This window comes from Molothrus aeneus, chromosome 1 (assembly GCF_037042795.1).
Source record: "Molothrus aeneus isolate 106 chromosome 1, BPBGC_Maene_1.0, whole genome shotgun sequence".
Lineage (NCBI taxonomy): Eukaryota > Metazoa > Chordata > Aves > Passeriformes > Icteridae > Molothrus > Molothrus aeneus.
Genome location: NC_089646.1, coordinates 137,823,556 through 137,842,132, shown reverse-complemented (window position 1 = coordinate 137,842,132; position 18,577 = coordinate 137,823,556). Strand labels below are relative to the sequence as shown.

The following is an 18,577-nucleotide window of genomic DNA, read 5'->3' as shown; positions in this document are numbered from 1 at the left end:
TTCTGCTTGGTTTTTAACACTTTTAAACTATCATGATTTAATGTATATGCTAATAATCTTGCAGTATTTTCAATTAGTAGAAATAGAATTTATAGTTTTGCTTCCATTTTTCAAATATTGAACTTTTCATTAGCCAACAAAGAAAGACACAAATATTTTCTGCCAAAACTTCTCCAACTTTCTGATGGCTTTCCCTTAGTTACTTAATTTTCCTTCAGAATCAGCATAGACTCACAGTTAGAATTATCTAGCAGTGTACTCAAAAATGAACATCCTCAAGCATTTAATCTTTTAATTTCTTCTAGATTCTCCTGGACGAGTCTAATCTTCCAAGAGAAATTTTAACCACTACAGCCTGAATTGCAAGTGTATTCAAGGGATACAGTTTATAGACTAATTCATCAAAAAGGCAGTCCTAAGTAATAAATAATGGAAGATTATTAGAAAGTATGATCTCAGCCACTTATCTTCTGGATTTACACTCAGTGATGAAAAAAGAAGGAAAGATGTCAAACTGTGTGAGTACTACAAAATATGTGGCAATTCAAGTGAAATTTTCTTTGCTTCAATAAGATTTTAATATAAAAAGTAGTTCCCTAGAGGTAAGTCTCTTGAATTTTTTCTTCAAGAACACTAAATTAATTGAAAGGTAGCCAAAAAAATCCCATGTCATAGTTCAGTTTCATTAAAATGATGATATTAGAAATGTCATACCGTATAACCTTGAAGTTATGAATCTATCATATGATGGAGAAAGTTTCTGGACTTCCAGAAAATAATGTAGTTGGAAGTAAGCTGCTATAGAATTAATTAAGTTCTGGTCAGACATCTAAATGATCATGTGAGAAAGAGCATGAATGAAAGAGGTGGACCAGAAGAATTATCTCAGTTGTTGCACACTGAGCTGCATCTGGTAAAGAATATTGGATTTGGATGAGAATGTCATGGGAAAAGGTCTTCTTGTTGAAAGAGCATTGCAGAGTATGTATAAAAAATATGCATTAGAAAGTTGAATTAGTACAATAGTAAAGAGAGATGGAAAAACTCCCGACGAAATTATTTTCTGTCAGAAAATGTGATTTTGTCAAAATGTGTTGCCTTCAGAAAATTTCTAATCCTACATAGGTTTTGGTAGGAATCTTCTTGAACAGCTAAGCTTCTTGACAGCTCACTTTACAAATCCTTACCAGTTTGCCTGGAAGACTGCTTCACAGAAGTGTTGTTTCTGAACTTTGCTGTGTTACAGGTTAATTGGTTCCTTGAATTTCACTTCATGAGAACTGAACTACAGGTTAGTACCAGGTAGTTGTCAGCTCCTATCTCTGGGGTGTTGTGAATGACTCTGGGAGATCTGAATGCAGTGGCTGTGGCTCTATCTGGTTTCCTTGTTGCCTCACTCCAAAGAGCGCAGTGTTACTTTTGACTTCTGATACTGAAGATATTTCAGAAGACTGATCCATTTTTTGTGTTATACCAGGTCAGTTAGTATTTTTCTAAACAGGAAAATTGTTATGAAGACTCAGACTAATATGGCTGGTAGGAATTTGTGTTTGGTTCAATGGTTGTAAAAATCAGCTAGGTTTTGAGTGCTCGCTTTCACATGCTAGATTCTTCTCAAATAAGGTTGACTGTTGTATTACAAACAATAGTAATTGAAAATATTCTGTAACTTCTTAATTACAAAGTACTGATGAAATTCAACTGCAAGATACTCAATCCTCTTGCTCTGTCTCCACTTTGAGAACAGATAAAATTCACAGGCTTTTCAGACTCAAGCTTAAGAAACTAGAAAAAAATTAGGTGTGCAGGCAGGAGCTGATGTGTTACAGTGTCTGTATCATGAGCGTCCTGGAGTCCTATATTCCATAATGACTGCAAGAAAAGCTACAAAATCAGATTCACCTGAAGTATCTTCCTCTCCAGCCTCAATATCCCAATAGTCTTTTCTAACATTTCATATCTATAGATCTATAGAACTTTCATATGAGTTGATTAGGCAAACAAAACTCTTGGTGAATTATCCTCAAAGTTTCATAACTCTGGATTATATTCTACTGTGCAAATGGTAAATGGCAGATAGACAGATAGAAAAAGTAGAATGACAGTAGTCAAATGCGATTAAAGATTTATATGTAGACCAATACATTAATTATTAAAGGTTTTAATACTAATAATTTACTAGATTTTTTTCTAATTTGTATACGGTTTGTAATTTTGCAATATTCATGGAATATGACAATTCTCAAAGTGTATTATAGGTTAGCTTAAGTGGCATAAACATTTCATAGAGGAGGCAAAGTTGATAAACTACTTTTTTATTAAACAATTTTCCATTCAAATGTTCTTTCTATAAAAGTGAAGTTTTACAGGTTTATATCAATATTGAAAAAATACCAGATAGAAATTTAATGCTCTGTGAATAAGAATGGAAAAAATAATTGGTTTTTGGGGCCATTGTTTTTTCTTTGAGGTTTTTTTTGTTGTTTTCAGGGAGTTGGTTTTGCTGCTTTTTTGTTTTTACTCAGTTTAAAAATCTATGAATTAGATATTGCTTATAATTTTTCAGTCTGTGAAATTCAAATCTTATATCTTTTTTTCAGAAATACCTTTTTTTTTCCCTGCTAAATGTGCATCTTTTCCTCCAGACTCTCACTCTTTCTATAGCATAGAAATTTTGTTTGCCAGTTAGGTGTTTCCAACCCTGAGTTCTCATTGACTTCACTGAGAAGTAAAGAGAATCAGTTCTTCACAGGAATAATCATGATTTCTGAGTTCAAGGTTTTAGTAGCCTTTTTACTCTTTAAATCTAAAAGGCAAAAAAAAAGCTACAAAAATTTACAACAATAATGCAAGTTATATAGAGTGACTTTTCAGAGAGAGTAGCCTGTTTCTTGCCTGTAACTATGGATGGTTTCTGAATGTAGAAAAGACTCATTGCTTCTCCAAAGAACTCAAGGTTTTAGGAATGAGATGGGAATTTTGAAAGGTACTTTTTAGGTGTAATAAAAATAATCTATTATTGATGCAATGATATTTTACATTAGGATTTTCAGCTTGGAGATTGCGTTAGTAACCAACATTTCCAGCATTTTGATCTCCCTTGATACAGAGTCCTCATTCCCAGATTGCACTGCCCTCCTCCTCTGGGCTGAACAATTTTTAGGGGAAATTGTTAAAAATTATATTTCCCTCTTCCTTAGGTTTATTTTAGCCTAACTGTTTCCATGATTTTGTTCACAGTGTGAATGTAAAAATTCCTCAGTTAGTCCATTTTTAGATGAAAGAGCTGGTGACAATAGATAACTTCAGTTCTCAGGGTGAGGATTTCCAGTGCAGTCTCAGATTAGATGTTCTCCTCTCTCTCAATAAGATTCCCAAGCCCCAGCAAAACTCATGTTGCAGTCAGAGATTAAAGCTGGAAGAAACTTGCCCTTATTCTGACATCTGTAGTTGAGCAAGTGTGCAGTGTTCATGCTATGGTGTAGTGCATGTTATACTTTGAAGGAAGGGGAAGAGCAGATAGAATACAAACCAGGTGTAAACATGTTGACCTACCATGTGTTCACAACTGTGACTGTAAATGTGTAAACTATAGCCTTTCTGTCCATTAGCCATTTCACTTTTCCATTAAAGGAAGAGAACTCTGGTTCACTCAGTGCTGCCCCTTTCTCCAATCCTTTAATCTGTCCCATAGATCTTTTTTCAAACACTTTCCAATTTATAAATACATCTTTTAAGTTATGAGTACCAGGATTGGACATATTTCAAGCTTCAATAATGCCTGATACATTAGCAATATAGTAATAAGGGAAAGGAAGTACTTTGCCTTATTATAATTAATAATTTAATTAATTACAGCAGAGGTCACTGTCAAAATGAGAAATAGGTTCTTCTGCTCTAGGCTCTACACTGTCCCCAAAAGAGGAATGCTGCTGCAGACTATGTTCTTCTGAGATGAATTTCTTTATATGTTTCACTGTATGAAAACCCATATTTTTAATTTGTACCCAAGTCAGTGAGTGAATGAAACTATATGGTCTCATTCTCATCTCTACATTCCATTTTTATGTTATTTCTGTTCAACACAGTGAAATATTACTTGCGTATTAGAAAGCACCTTTGACTGTATTTTAACTTTTCTGGATAATCATTCATATTTGTCCTTCTGCTCTCATTATCAGTTGCTATTAAATCCCTTTTCCCCATTTCACTCTATATGTATTGATAAGTTTATATGCACATATACAGAGACACACAAATATTGTATGCATGAGTATTTTAAAAAATGGCTTTAATTTTCCTTCTAAGCCGAGCTGGCTTGTTACCAGAGCAGCTGTCCTTCTTTATTGATTGTGGCTTCTGGACATCTAGTAAAATATTCTTAAACAGTTCCTAATTATTCATATTCTTCTGATTAAATTCTTTCTCCCAATAGATTTGGCTTTATTTGTTCTCAGTTTTGGAAAGCTGACTCTTTTAGAGCTCCAAGTAATTCAGTAGCTGCCATAAAAATTCTGAAACAAAGCCCAAGGAGGGTTCCTGACCTCCTCTTGGTTTGGTTCCAAAAAGAATATGAAAAGGAGGATGATGCACAATCTCGATTAAAATTAATAAGTTTCTGAAAAATAAAAGTTTTAGAACTCATAGTAGATTTTAATGGTCTAGAATCTTGACAAGCATTGAAAATCCTTGTAGTTGATAAGGCTGGTACTTCTCATGAGCAGTACTATTGAAATGGAAAGTGCTGATATCTTGGAGAAATGGACTCTGGAATGGTTGTTTGTGACAGTGTGAAGTCCCCTTTTTTAATCTATTCACTAGCACACCTCATTATGACTGAGAAATGCCTGTATTATTGTTAGCAGAACAAAGACATCAGTTTGATTGTGACTCTTCTGCATCGTGGTTCTTCTGTCATGGTTTAACTGAGCCCCAGGCTGCTGCTCTCTCACTCTCCCACCAGCAGGATCAGGGACAGAACTGGAAGGGTAGAAACCAGAACACTCACGGGTTGACACAGAGACACTTTATTAGGGAAAGCAAAAGCTGAGAACACTAGCAAAGGAAAACAAGAAATTAATTCACTGCTTTCCACCAGCAAGCAGGTGTTCAGCCATCTCCTGGGGAGCAGGGCCCCATCACATGTAATGGTGGCTTGGGAAGACAAACACCATCACATGGAATGTCCCCCTCTTTCCTCCTTTTCTCCCCAGCTTTGTATCCTGAGCATGATGTCCTATAGTCTGGAATTTCCCTTTGGTCACTTTGGATCACCTGGCCATCCAGCCAGTCAAGCCACTGCAGTCCTTTTGGTGCTGAAACCTAGGAACAACCCAGGGACTGACCACAATCTCCTCTCCAGGGTGGCAGTACGAAAAACAGAAGAGATCTTGGCCTTGTGTAAACCCTGCTCAGCAATAACAAAAACATCTCTACAGTGTCAACCCTTTGTCCAGCACAAATCCAAAACACAGCCCCATAGCAGCCACTGTGAAGACAGTTAACTCTGCCTCAGCCAAAACCAGCACAGGTTCTAAGGGAGAATACTGTAGTGCAGTTTTAAAAACAGAAAATGAAGTTATTTCATTTAGAGAAATAGGTCCTCCAGTTTCATTTTCAGATATACAACATTAAAAACTCTAAGCATCAGCTGTACTGTGTTATGAAATAAAAGTGTTCCTTGAGATCTGGACTGCTGTCTTGTTTTGTGAAGAAATATTCCTCATTTTCTCAGCCTAGCATGTCAGTGTTGTATTGGATACAAGCATTCAGAAGAAAAATCACAAAATATGCACTTAGAAAAAAGATAGCCAATAACCATACAAAAATAGGAAGTACAGTTCAATTGTCTACACAGATTCAAACCCACTTATCACTCTTCCATCACCTGTTAAGTAATTATTGAAAGAACTTAAAGTTTTCTCTTAAAACAATACATGTTAAAATAAGATAACTGTTGCTTTTGAGATTTAACTGAAATTCCCCTTAACAAAATACCCTGTTTCTATAGGTATTTTTATCAACATAATGTGGTGTTTAGTTGGGCTGTTTCTATTTAAAAGAATTCTTTGGATATATTCAAAGACATTGCTGTGAACTATGGTACGAATGAGAAAGGTCGTGCTACCACTGCCAGGTCTTCAGGATTCATAACACTTCTGAGCACTTCACCTGGTAAGAACATTGTGTGGAGGGTCAGCTGATAGCCTATTTGACTTTCTTTCAAAACACAGAGTCTTCAAAGTTTGGTACAAGTGACCAGGGTGAAACTTGCATGCTAGATTACATGAAAACTTTTCCTATGTGTAAAATAAATGCTTCTGGTTTTGTTTGGTTTTCCATTTGTGCTTCCATTGTGCTTCTTCTTTTTCACTTTAGATAGAATTGATGAAGAAAAATATAGATTTCTGTTTAGACCAACTGTTTTATGTAGTTGAACAGTCAGACAAACAAAAAAGTTATTCAGGGCATCCTAAACAGTCCTTTCCTCATCTGTTCCTTCAACTATTTGCAACTGTCTCTATTCTTTATTTTGTAGATTCTTTCTAATCTTCACTACTTCAGAATTATAGGGGTCAGCTTGAGAGTTAGAATTCTTTTTCTCATGTTGTAAAATTTCATTTGGAAAAGCCAAGGGAAACTGCAACAATATACTCAGGAATTATTGATGATGAAGGGAAAACTAAAATTTGATTTCCTTACATCTGCTTCTAATAACTTTTCTAAAAATTATATTAGTGGATCAATGTTGAGTTTTCATTTCTTTTCAGACAGTAGGATCTGCATGTATACTTTGCATCTTTCTCCCTTCTAACCATGGTTTTACTGCTTCCATTATGCCTATTTCTCTGCTATAAATTTTTTTTTTTGCAAGAAATTTTTTGCCGAATATTCTATCGTAATCTGTAGTAAACTAATCCTTAGTTGGAACACAGAAAAAATTACATTGTGAAAGTCCTACTTGTATCCAAGTGCCACTATGATGTGAATTGTTTCAGGATGGAGCCCAAGCTTGGTATTCTTTCCATGTTGCAGATCAAATGGACATGTTTCACAGCAACACAATGAGTCAAGTTTTTTGGAGCTGTTTTGAAGTCTCCATTCCATCTCATTCAATTTTCAGCTGCCTCCACTTGTTTAGCCTCTTATCAGCTTACATATATCACAAGGATAAGACACTCCTTTAGCCAAGTTAATTACATTGTCTTCATCCCATGCAATCATGAGCAGGGCTGGTTATTTTAATCATCTTCACGCCTACTTTCTTATACACATTTTGCTTCCACAGTAGCCATTCTATAATGTGTGAGCTGGACCCTTGCCTAGAAGTAAGCCGATCCCTGCATTACCCTGAAATGTTCTCATTGCATTTGCTTCTAATTGGGTAATGTGCTGCCCTGTTTTCATATGTTTTTCGTTCCTTGCTATCAAACATTCCATGCTTTTTTCATGACATGATTTATATGACTTCCTTGTCACCTACATTCCTGCCAATTCTCCCAGAGATTCATCTCTAAATTGTTCTGTTTCTTCCAAAGTCTCACCCTCATACTGGTGCTAATTGAATATTTGCATACCCTGTTCCTTCTGTCTGGAACTCCCAGCCCTTTTAACTCACTGGATGTCCTTTGCCAAACACTTTTAAAAGTCAGGCTGAAACTTTCCCCTTTGAATATTGCTTTTTGTGTTGCATATGTAATCCCTTTCAAATTGTTCGGAGCCCAGAAATGTTTCCACATTCAAGTGATCAGAAGTGAGAGATAACAGCAGGGTTTCAGGCCAAATCAGATACAGAATGATCTGTGAACCTGTCATTTCCTTGTAGAATTATACAACAGTGACAATCTCATGATGATTATGTCACATACCCTGACTAAAAATCAGGATGTCCTCCTTGTAAAAACAAATCCAGGAGGTCCTTCATATTCCTGAGCAGGTACAGGCCTGCTACATTTACATGCAGCAATATTTGGATAGCTTAGAGTTGTTGGAAACTGAAAGTCTGCAGTTTAGCAGCAGATAGAAATTTTTCAGTATCTAGTTTCAAAGCAGTAAGTTCAAGAACTAAATTTCATGTAAGTGTTGTGTGATTAGCAAGAAGTTAACAGAAAATCCTTCCAATAAGTCAAAGGATACAGCCTGATCTGATCATCTCCCTCTCTTTCATCATGTTTTCAACTCCTTCTGTTCCTCTCTAAATCTTGCTGTGTCTTGCCACAGAATTTAGGTCTTGTCAATCTACCAGTGTTGTGCCAATACAAAAATGACATTATCAACTTAACATCAGAAGCTGCTATTAACATATCAGTGTAATCTCCAAGATAGAATCAGTTTTAAAAGATGATCAGTATAATACCTGTCTGTCAAATTTTGAAAATAAGCCATGGTTGTGGGTTTTTTTCACTATATTAATCCTACACCAGCACTTCTGCTAACTTGATTTCCTAGTTTAGTCTCCACTAGAGTTTCATTGGAAAAATACTGAATTTCTGGGAGCTCTAAACAATAAACAGTGTTTGTGCTTACCAACTAGAAGGATTTAGTAAATAAATGGCATAAATGTATTGTTATGAATGGGAATTACTTATGCAAGGTTTTTCAGAATTGGAAGAAAAACTTTGCTGAAATGCAATAGCATATTAAAAGTGTAACAAGAGATTAGCTGGGCAGTAAGCACAAGGATTGGCTTCTAATTACCTAGAGATTTCATTGTTGGTCAGGCTCCCTTCATAACTACTGCAGAGGGGACAGAAATCTATTGAAGTGATGTACAAGGGTCTAAATTACCTGCCACACTGGCATATGCCAGAGGTATGCTTGTAAGTAGCTGGACTTGCACTAACATTTGACAAATTCCCTTACTGCAAAATTTAATAAACAGAAAGGGATGTTTTTCTTAGATGCTCTTCTTCATTGCAAAGAGTTTATTGAAGTGATAACCATCATTTGCTTTACAGTTTTGTCTTTCAGAAGTTTATTTCACCTCCTGAAGCTTCTTCTTTTGATTCCTCATTGTACTTGAGAAGAAGTTTGTGCCTTCCAACATTTCCTAAGAGGGAGACGTGCCCTGAACCTTTCAGAAGTATAACCACCTGCCAATCCTGCAGGATGCAGAAGCACCAGTGCAGCAGCAGCTGTCTCATTCTCTGTCAAGGAATTAGAGAAAATAAAGTCAGCTTTGTATCTAGCTGCTGAAGTTAGAGTCAGGAAAAGAGGATGTTAATGGTGTAGACACGTAAATATTGAAGTGAATATTTTATTTGAAAAGGCACATAATACAGACTGTTACATGCACATTTATTACCCTATTTCCTCTGTTGATTGTGTCTCTTGTGTGATTTTGGAAGGTTGAAGTAAGTCATAGGTTATGAGTTCAGTTCTTTGCACTAGATTTGAGAAAATAAAACTTTAAATAAATTAGTGCAAGTCCAAACTAGCACAGTTTATTTTAGTGTGTTCAGTTTAGCCTTCCCAGGATGTGACAGTGCACCGAGGGTCCTGCTGGGAGGGATGACTTGATGTGGCTGCACCGGAGCTCAGGGCCACAGCCATGGCTCAGGAGCAGAGCATCCTCTGGGAACTGCCATGGTCAATCTGACTTACACTGCACACATATTCTGCAGCTTTCACTTTAGGCACAGAAAACATTTTCAGGCAGCAAATAACCTACAGCATAGAATGGAATAAAAGAAAGAGAATTTTCATTTTGCAGCTCTAAAACAAAAAAATCTTCACCTTAGTGAGTTCCTAGTTGGGTCACAGCTGGAACAGAAATTGAGTGCCCAGTATTGGATAATTTGATCTTAAGGTTCTGAAGAAATGCAGAAAGGAATTTCAACTGGCCTCTACTCACAAAGAGCCACTGAGCACACACAACATGTATTTCTATTGTAGTTGCTTACAGTAGGTTTCATTCTGGCCTCATATTTAAGGTTTTACATGGTTTTAAATGCATGCTGCAAAGTCAGATCTTTGAGAAAGACATATGACTGGCAGAGAATAAATATTTTACATGGAATAATTACCTATTGCCTGAAGTCTTTGGCATGCTATCCAGAAAAAAAAAAAAAATTTAATACATGCCAACCACACCTACAAAAGATAAGTACCGTCACAAATCATACTCACTCATTCCAAGATTATCATTTGATAACCAGTCCAAATTGCTGTTGAGATAATAGCACATCTTTTGATGTTACTGGCAAAGTGCAGGTAAAAATATTTCTGTGTTTGGCTTTCACCATTAGAGCTAAGATTTTACAAAACCTAACAACAAAACAAGAGCCAAAGCATAAGAGGAAGAATACTTTCTCATAGTAAATTAGATGCACTTCAGCATACTTTGGGAAAAAAATGCCACCTAGTAGAAATAGACTATTAAGTGAAAAGTGTATAAACACAATTTATTTTACTGGGCAAACTTTAGAAATATTTGGTACAATCTATTTAGTTTAGGCCTAGTTTTCTTAGAGGCTTTTGGAAAATACTTGCAGCAAATATAATAGGTTCTCCCAACAATGAGAGAAGCTAAGTAACTTCAATCAGAAAAAATGCAAACTGACTGCACCTTCGTGGCAGATTTCCTTCACACCTCAAGTCCCCATCCATTCAAATGATGCCTCTCTAGCATCCCAGGAAGCTTTAATCAATGTCAGGTTTACACCAGTACAGAGCAGAATCTCTGGTTTATCAGTTTAAAACAATGGGATCCTTTATGCAGGGAGATTGTGATTCACTGCCTTGTTTGTCCTAGCTAATGAGAACTAACAGCACTCTCTGTAATGGATGTGCCATGGATATTACTGTGGGAATGTGCTTCAGGAAGAGATCCAACTATCTTCCACTGTTTAGTCAAAGAGGATTGTTATTAAAATAATTTTGGAAACTCATGTACAAGATGTACTTGAATTGCACAGTGAATAAGTTAATGATTGTTCCAACTTATCATAGCTGTTCTGCACATATGTTCAACATGCAGCTTGTTGGCATTTTGGTGCTGTGTATGTGTGTGGGGAAAGGGGTGTGAGCAGACCTAGTCTGCTGACTCATCTTGATAGATGGATTGGGTTTTATCATCACTGAATCAGAGAAACACTGCGTGGTTCTCCAAGATGAAATAGCTTGAGGGAAAAGAATAAACATCCTGCATCAGACCTTACAGTAAATCAGACCAAGCAAAGGCTCAATTCAAGTGACTGGAAGCTTGCTTAGGATTTCTGCCAAGGTTTGTTGCACCATAAATGAAAATCCACAAACTAGGAGATGAAAATCTTTTAAAGACCCTTGATTGCATATTTGCTGTGTGGAAAACTCTCAGGGACAGCTCATCTCCTGGTATTTCTGTTCTCCTGCTAGGGAGGCAGAGATCCAGAGCAGAGCATGTAGACTTGATAATTTCCTGCAGGAGCAGAGTGTTTAATAAACCATCTGGGAGGAGAACAGCTTCGTAATGTTCCTGAACAGTGAAGTGTTATAAATGAAACTATTTACACAAGCAACAACAACAACAGATATTTGAACACCTTCATCATTGTAATAATTTCTTATACGTTTCCTTTTAAGAAGGGCTGTGATCCTGATTTTGTGTTTACTGTTTGCTGAGATTACTGATTCATCCAGTGCATACAATCACTGAGAAGCAGCATGTGCTTGTGACCAAGTGAAGACATGCATTTCAGTTTATTTCACATGATGAAATTTTGCTGGAAAGGTCAGGACTGTGAAGTATTTAGTAAGAAAGAAACAGACAAGATAAAGTATAAAAGCTGGCAAGGCTGCTTTTCAGTAATTCATAACACTTCTTGTCCCAGTCATGCATGTTGTATAATGTATGTATGTTCTCCTGCATGCACTATAAATTTTGTATCTATGTAAAAATATTTGTTTATGTCCTATTGGCTGGTGGGGAGCAGACCTGAAACCCATCCCTCACCTTAGCTAATAAGAAAAGTTTTTAAACATGTTCCTTTAAGTCATCAAAATTTAATTTCAATCAAATCAATGTAATCAAAAGTATTTAAGCGTTTTCTTTAAGCTGTTTTTAAACAGCTTCCTTTAAATCTCAGGTGAGAACTGCAGCATTGAAATGCACCTGCCATGAACCATGTCAGGGGCTCTTATTGCAGAAATGAGCAGGTGTAACTGATCAGAGATTCAGTGAAGGACTGACAAGCAAGTGCTCTCCATAGTGTAATAGACTGGTTTAAAAATGCAATTTTCATTTAAAAACTGCAGTAAATGTGAAGAAAAAGAAGAGAAAATGAACTCATAAGTGGAAAATATTGAATTTTCAACCAGAATGCAAATGTTTGCATTCTGAAAATCAGCTGAAGCACTGGCTGAGGTCTTCAAATTTTCATTCTTCTCTTCTGGCTTAACTCTTAAGCTAGAGCACACTTCTTCTGATACAACAAGGAATTTATTTCTCCAACAAAAACATCAACATTTTCCATTAAAAAAAATTGCAAAAACTATAAAGGGTACTTTAATCATAACTTAAAAGCAATAAATTTCCATTATTGAGAACTAAAAGGGCATTAGATGCTTATTGGACCTTTCAGGTGAGACACAGAATGGGAACATAATGGAGAAATGGGATGTCTGCAGGATCTTTCTACTGTGCTCATCCACTACAAGGCTGTGTGCAGTCTACAGTAACATCTGTGTTGTTACTTAGACTGTCTTAAAACCCAGATGCTAAGACCATTTGATTTCCTCAATGTACTGGGCATAATAGAGACATAATCAGTCCCTGGTCCGTGCCCAGCTTCATCAAAATTGAGCACTATGTATCTGTGCAATTTTTTGCAAACTACCTTTCTTTTGTGTTATTAAAACCTGGAAAGCTGATATCTAAGAATAGACAATCACATGTGGCTATAATTAAACAGGATTATGAATATTAAATAAATTACTAAGACTTTCAAAAAATTTTATGGACAATGTTGTTCAGAAAACTGAAAAGAAAAAGGAACTTTTCGTCTAGTGTGGGAATGAATTAGAAAAAATTCCTTAAAAAGAGATCCCACAATCTACATGATATTACCATCAATAGATATCTTTCTGATATTACTATTCACTATCTCATATGTCCCTTATTTCTCCCAGCAGAGAACCAGAAAACCTAATCTCTGAACTGGACTGACCTGGCATGCTGTACTGGAAGAAACCTGTCTTCCTGAAGAAGGGCAGCTAGGAAAGTCTTGGGATCAGGGCTGAGGGAGATCACCTTGCTGGGGCTGCCTTTGCATTACAGAACAATCAGTAAACCAGGTAACCTTTGGAACAAGAGGAGCACCGACACGTTTGGGGGTCTTGTGCAGGACGAAGATGTAATCAGCCATTAAACATTTATAACTAGTATTAATAAGCCATTAAAAGGATAAGAAACCCTACATTGCTGTTCTACTCCTTTACACCTATTATCCTGTGAAATATCAATGGATTTGGGTTAGGAATATGTGCTTGTTAACTTTACATTTATCACGGGCACATGACAGGTAATCCTAATACCAATGGCAATCTGCCCCACAGAGCCCCCACACTGCATTATTTGGCAGCTTCTTTTTGGAAGCAGTTCAGCCTGTAGGCCCATGGCAAAGATGAGCACTTGGTCGGTGCATTGTCCAAAAAGGCAATGTCTATTATAGTAGGTTTAGCACTGCCTTGTCCAGAGTGACACATCACGCACCAAGCTCCTTGTCAGTTGGAAACACAGACAGAATAAACTCATGACTTTCTGGCAGAGACTGTGCAGACATTCTGGTTCTCCCAACCTCCCTTTCCCCTTGGTAAGCAATGTATTATCCTCATTGGAAATGTAAGGCATACTGAGACACATCCTCAATATCCATGTGGGTGAGGAGGCAAAGTTTTACACATGCTCCTGAAAAAAGTGGTGTTAAGCATTTGGAGAGTAAATAAGAACTCAAACATCCGTCTTGGTTTTGAAAAGTACTGATTTTCTATACCTATTTCAAAACCCAGTGCTCTAGATCCATAGAGGCATGTAGTGCTTGCACAGAATGAGAGATGCTTGGCTCTTAAACACAGGACAGGTTACATAATCAAAATCATCCTTTGCATACTTGTAGTCTAATGAAAGTTTGGTGTTAAAGGAGTCTAGAAATTAAATCCTCTATTTAATTGGCAATTTAACCAAGCTTTGGTATTCTTCTGAGAATTTAATGTTATAATACATTTGACCTCAGTAAATATTAAATGTCTGCCTGAATATCACTTGCCACATTCTGACCAAATCTCCAAAATGGATTCCCTGCACTGTTTGGTAGCAAGAAGGGACCCGGATGAACTGACAGCCTTAGAGTGTTTGTTGTTACCATAGAAGCTTCTGGACAGTCATTTACAGTGCCACTATAATTATTTCATAATGCTAACACAGCTATGAATTTGATATGAAATTGCATTTAAATTAAAATAATTCTCTTTCAGTTCAGCTCTCATCTAAGAAGTACCTGAGCCTCTTGATTCAATCACCTCACTATGTCAGATTGCCTAGAGCTCATGATCAAACTGCTCTAATTCCCTTTTTTAAAGGTCATGTAAACATGTGTGCTTTGTGAATTAGATGCAAATTCAATTCCCTATTCACAAAGCTTCCTAGTTAAGCTCCTTACCTATCCCTCAACTGCAAGCTAGCATCTGACAGCAGAATATTGACTTTTGAACTGTGGTCAAAGACATGATTAAACAAAGAAATAACTGCCCCCTGCAATGTAGAGAACACAGATAAAGGGAAGTGAAGCAACGTTTTTTCTAAATGGTCCTAAATTTGTAGATCAACTAACTCATTTTTTAACATGGCTATTCCATGATTTTATTTGGGGATTTTTATACTGTGTTTTTATAGGGGTGATATCTGCTGAAGAACAATATGTAGATATCTAGGGACCCATGGATGGGTTTTATTGAAGATGTTACTGTAATTAAGGACTGCTTGAGTGTCCTTTCTAACAAGGTGTGCTAAAACAAAAAAAAAAAAAGAAATAATGAATGCCAGTTTTAAGCCATCTCCTTCAAAGAGTGAATGAAACACACCAAAGAGTTCACCATTTGATTAATAATAACAGAGCAAGTATTTCTGATTCTGGCATTTCGGTTCACCTCTGAATAATAGTTTCATTGCTGATTTTCATAATTCTGAAAATAAGGTTATTACATTTATGGTCTTGTTAGATCTTTTCTTATAAGTAGTGACTTATTATCTGTATACAGTTATTTTGACCCTTATCACCTTAGTTCACCCCATTGGTCTGTGCAGACAGGACCTTATCTCTGACTGGGATTGATGATGGAAAAAAAAATCAGCAGAGTGTCAGCCTTCCCCAGACATCTACTTTTGTATCCTGAAAATATCTAGTCTGAAATAATCCTGAACTCACTGTTTAGAACTTTTCTGCTGTACGAGACCTGAAATCTGAGGATGGTAAGACCCAGAAAGTCACCAGGTTTGTGTAACAGTTAGATTTTGCAGCCAATGAAATCTCAACTTCTGTGTTCGCCTCCAGGTTTTCAACCTCTAGGTTGCAGATTTTCAAAGACCAGGAGAACAAAAACATCTTTCAAGAATGTGAAAATCTGAGATGAAAACACACACACAAACAAACAAACTAACTACAAAGCAACAAGTTACCCACATCTGTTGTCATGCCTGGTAAACCACAAGGTACAAGAAAAGCTGTGGGATTGTCTAGGGCACACAGTTATTCAGGGTACTTTGATGCTTACCACAGGCAGTGCTTTTTCCAGGTGCATCACCCTACAAACAAACCCTGCTGTGGGAAGATCCACAGTTCTCGTTAGGCCTCAAGACTTCTCAAACGCCATGAAGTTACAGCACTGTTAGAAAGGAAAAGAGAAGTTTCTTGGTACAGTGTGTTTTGCTGAGTGCCATGACCGGTTGTAATGATGAGGAAAAGGTAGACAGCAAAACATTTCTAGGAGGCTGATAAAGAACCAGCATACATGTAAATTCATCATTCTTATCAATAAACCACTCCCTGCAGACCCTCCTGGTATGCTTACCAAAGATAAGGCGTACAGCTACCTCATGGGTAGCTGTGAGATGAACCAGCACTCCCACCCTTAGGTCAGAACAAGAGCTGAGTTTTAGCCACTCATCTGCCTTGAGGTCCCACTGTGGTCTTGATACCTACATTTCTTCCTTTCAGAAATAAATCAATGGCAATATTAGCCAGCAGATTTCTTAAAAAATTAAAGATCAAAGGGAATTAAACCTAACAATTAGTGCATCTGAATAGTTCATATCTTCTGCTAAAATATTATAAACCTTGTTCTTACCTGAAAAGTTTAAAAAAATTAGTCAAGAAGGTCTCTGGACCACTAGAGTAAATTTTCTTTACCAAGTCTTGGGAAAGAAAGGATAATCCAAGGAATTGTTGACTTGCCAAAGCAATCATAGCATTTAAACAAAATGGCCCAGGAAATGATATATCAGTTATTCTAATTCTAATCTTAGGAAAAAAAAAATTAGAAAGCTGGACAAAGTCAGCACTCTATCAACAGGATATTATAAGCTAAAAATAAAGCTCTAGCATTCAACGTAGTTTCGGAGAAAGTAGTTCTTGTCAAATTATCTTATTTAGATTTTTCTTTTATAAGATTATAGGTCTGGTTGACAAAGGTAGCTGTGTTGTTACAGTCTAATCAAATTTCACTGCGGCATTTGACATACTACACATGACATTGTGTTTTAAAATCCTGCATTATATGTAATTAATAGAGCACAGATTAAATGATTTAAAAGCCACTTGACTGATAGCACTCAAAATGTATGCATTTATGGAAAGGCATTAATTACCTGGGCCATTAATAATAAGACACTGCAAGGCTCTTGGTCCTAAGCCATTTTAACCTTTATTGAAAATAATCTGAATTCTGGGCACAGTATGAAGGGGACAAAACATTGATGCTAGGAAAAGCAGTCAGGAGTCAGCTGCAGAGCATGCTGAATCTCTTGGATAGGTGGCCTGAATTCGGCACAAGTTTGAACACACTGAAGTGCTGTGAATGGGGAGCAAATGCCTGTTGCAGAGTGGAGCTGCTAGCTCATGTCCCCTGGGAAAAGAATCTGTGCATCTTTGGAAAAGTGAAAAACTCATCCAGAATGGATGCAGAGGAGAAACCCAATCTTTGACATAAGGCAAAGTTTTAACAGGGAGCCGAAGTGGTGCCAGAGTAAGCCCTGGAGAAGTGAGTGAAGAGGAATAGAGCTGAGGAGATTATTTGTATCCTATAGGATATCCTATAGGGATTTTTATCCCATAGAGGATTAAGGGGCTAGAGCAGCTGTGGGGAGAGGAAGTAAGAGAGGGGGCAGTGAGATGGGGAGGTGGGCACTCCTGAAACATGGCTCCTGGTGTTGGCCTACTCCTTTGCATAACCTCAAGCCCATTTCCCATCCTGTAAGTGTCTGACCACGGCTATTCACATCCAGCGCCCTTCCCAGACTACACTCAGCCTCTCACCCTGCAGCAGCTGGAAGAGACTAGAGGGCTGGCAGCCACCACTGGGCCATCAGCTTTCCCCTCTCTAAGGACCCCCTAGGGAAAACAATAATATAGGTCCTGTGGCTAGAGATTAAATGGTACTAGTGGTCATTTCTGGCTTCAGAATCCATGAATCACCCCTTACTGCCTGGGTGGGCTTTCCTCCTTGGTTAAAGGTCTACCAGGAAAAAAAAAATAGAGCTGATTTCTAATCTCAGCACAACTTGAATGGCCTTGTAGGTCAGATCAGTCTGGTTAACTTTGTGTTTCTTTGCCTGTTCAATTGGTATTTGGTGTTTCCCAGAGAAAAAGGACTGGAATCAGTAAAATGACATGGGAACATGTTGCAAATGTGCATGCAATATGTCCTTTTTTATAGTTATTTACAACGGCCAGTATCTCTGTGGTTAAGCTCTCCACAGCATTGAAAGTAATGATAGTATTGAATATTTCACTTTGGTAGTACATACACAAAAAATTGGAACAATACAGAGAAGATTATCATGGCTCCTTGGCATCGATGCCACGCAGATTCACGAAGAGTGACAAAATTTTTTTGAGACAACAGTATGCCCAGCAGGGCTAGGAAAGTGATTGTCCCTTTGTACTGGGCAGTGGTGAGGCCACACTTTGACTCCTGTGTCCAATTTTGGGCCACTCACTACAAGAAGAACATTGAGATGTTGGAACAAGACCAGGAAGGGCAACAGAGCTGGGGAAGGGTCTGGAGCACAAGTCTGATGAGGAGCAGCTGAGGGAGCTGGGGATGTTTAGCCTGGAGAACAGGAGGCTCAGAGGACACCTTATCTCTCTCTACAACTCCCTGAAAGTTGGTCTCTTCTCCCAGGCAGCCACTGACAGGACAACAGGACATGGCCTCAAGCTGCACCAGGGAAGGTTCAGGCTGGACATCATGAAGAACATCTTCACTGGCAGGGCTTGCCCAGGGAGGTGGTGGTGTCACCATCCCTGGAAATGTTCAAGGAAAGGCTTGATCTGGCACTTAGTGCTGTGGTGTAATTGACAAGGTGATGACTGGTCAAAGGTGG

General features: G+C 37.6%; 1 non-coding gene across 1 annotated transcript; it reads left to right on the top strand.

The window, feature by feature from the left end:
- Positions 1 to 17,974: 17,974 nt before the first annotated feature.
- LOC136567593 (U6 spliceosomal RNA) lies at positions 17,975 to 18,083 on the top strand. Its single transcript, XR_010785137.1, has one exon. It is a non-coding gene; the product is annotated as a U6 spliceosomal RNA (small nuclear RNA).
- Positions 18,084 to 18,577: the final 494 nt, after the last annotated feature.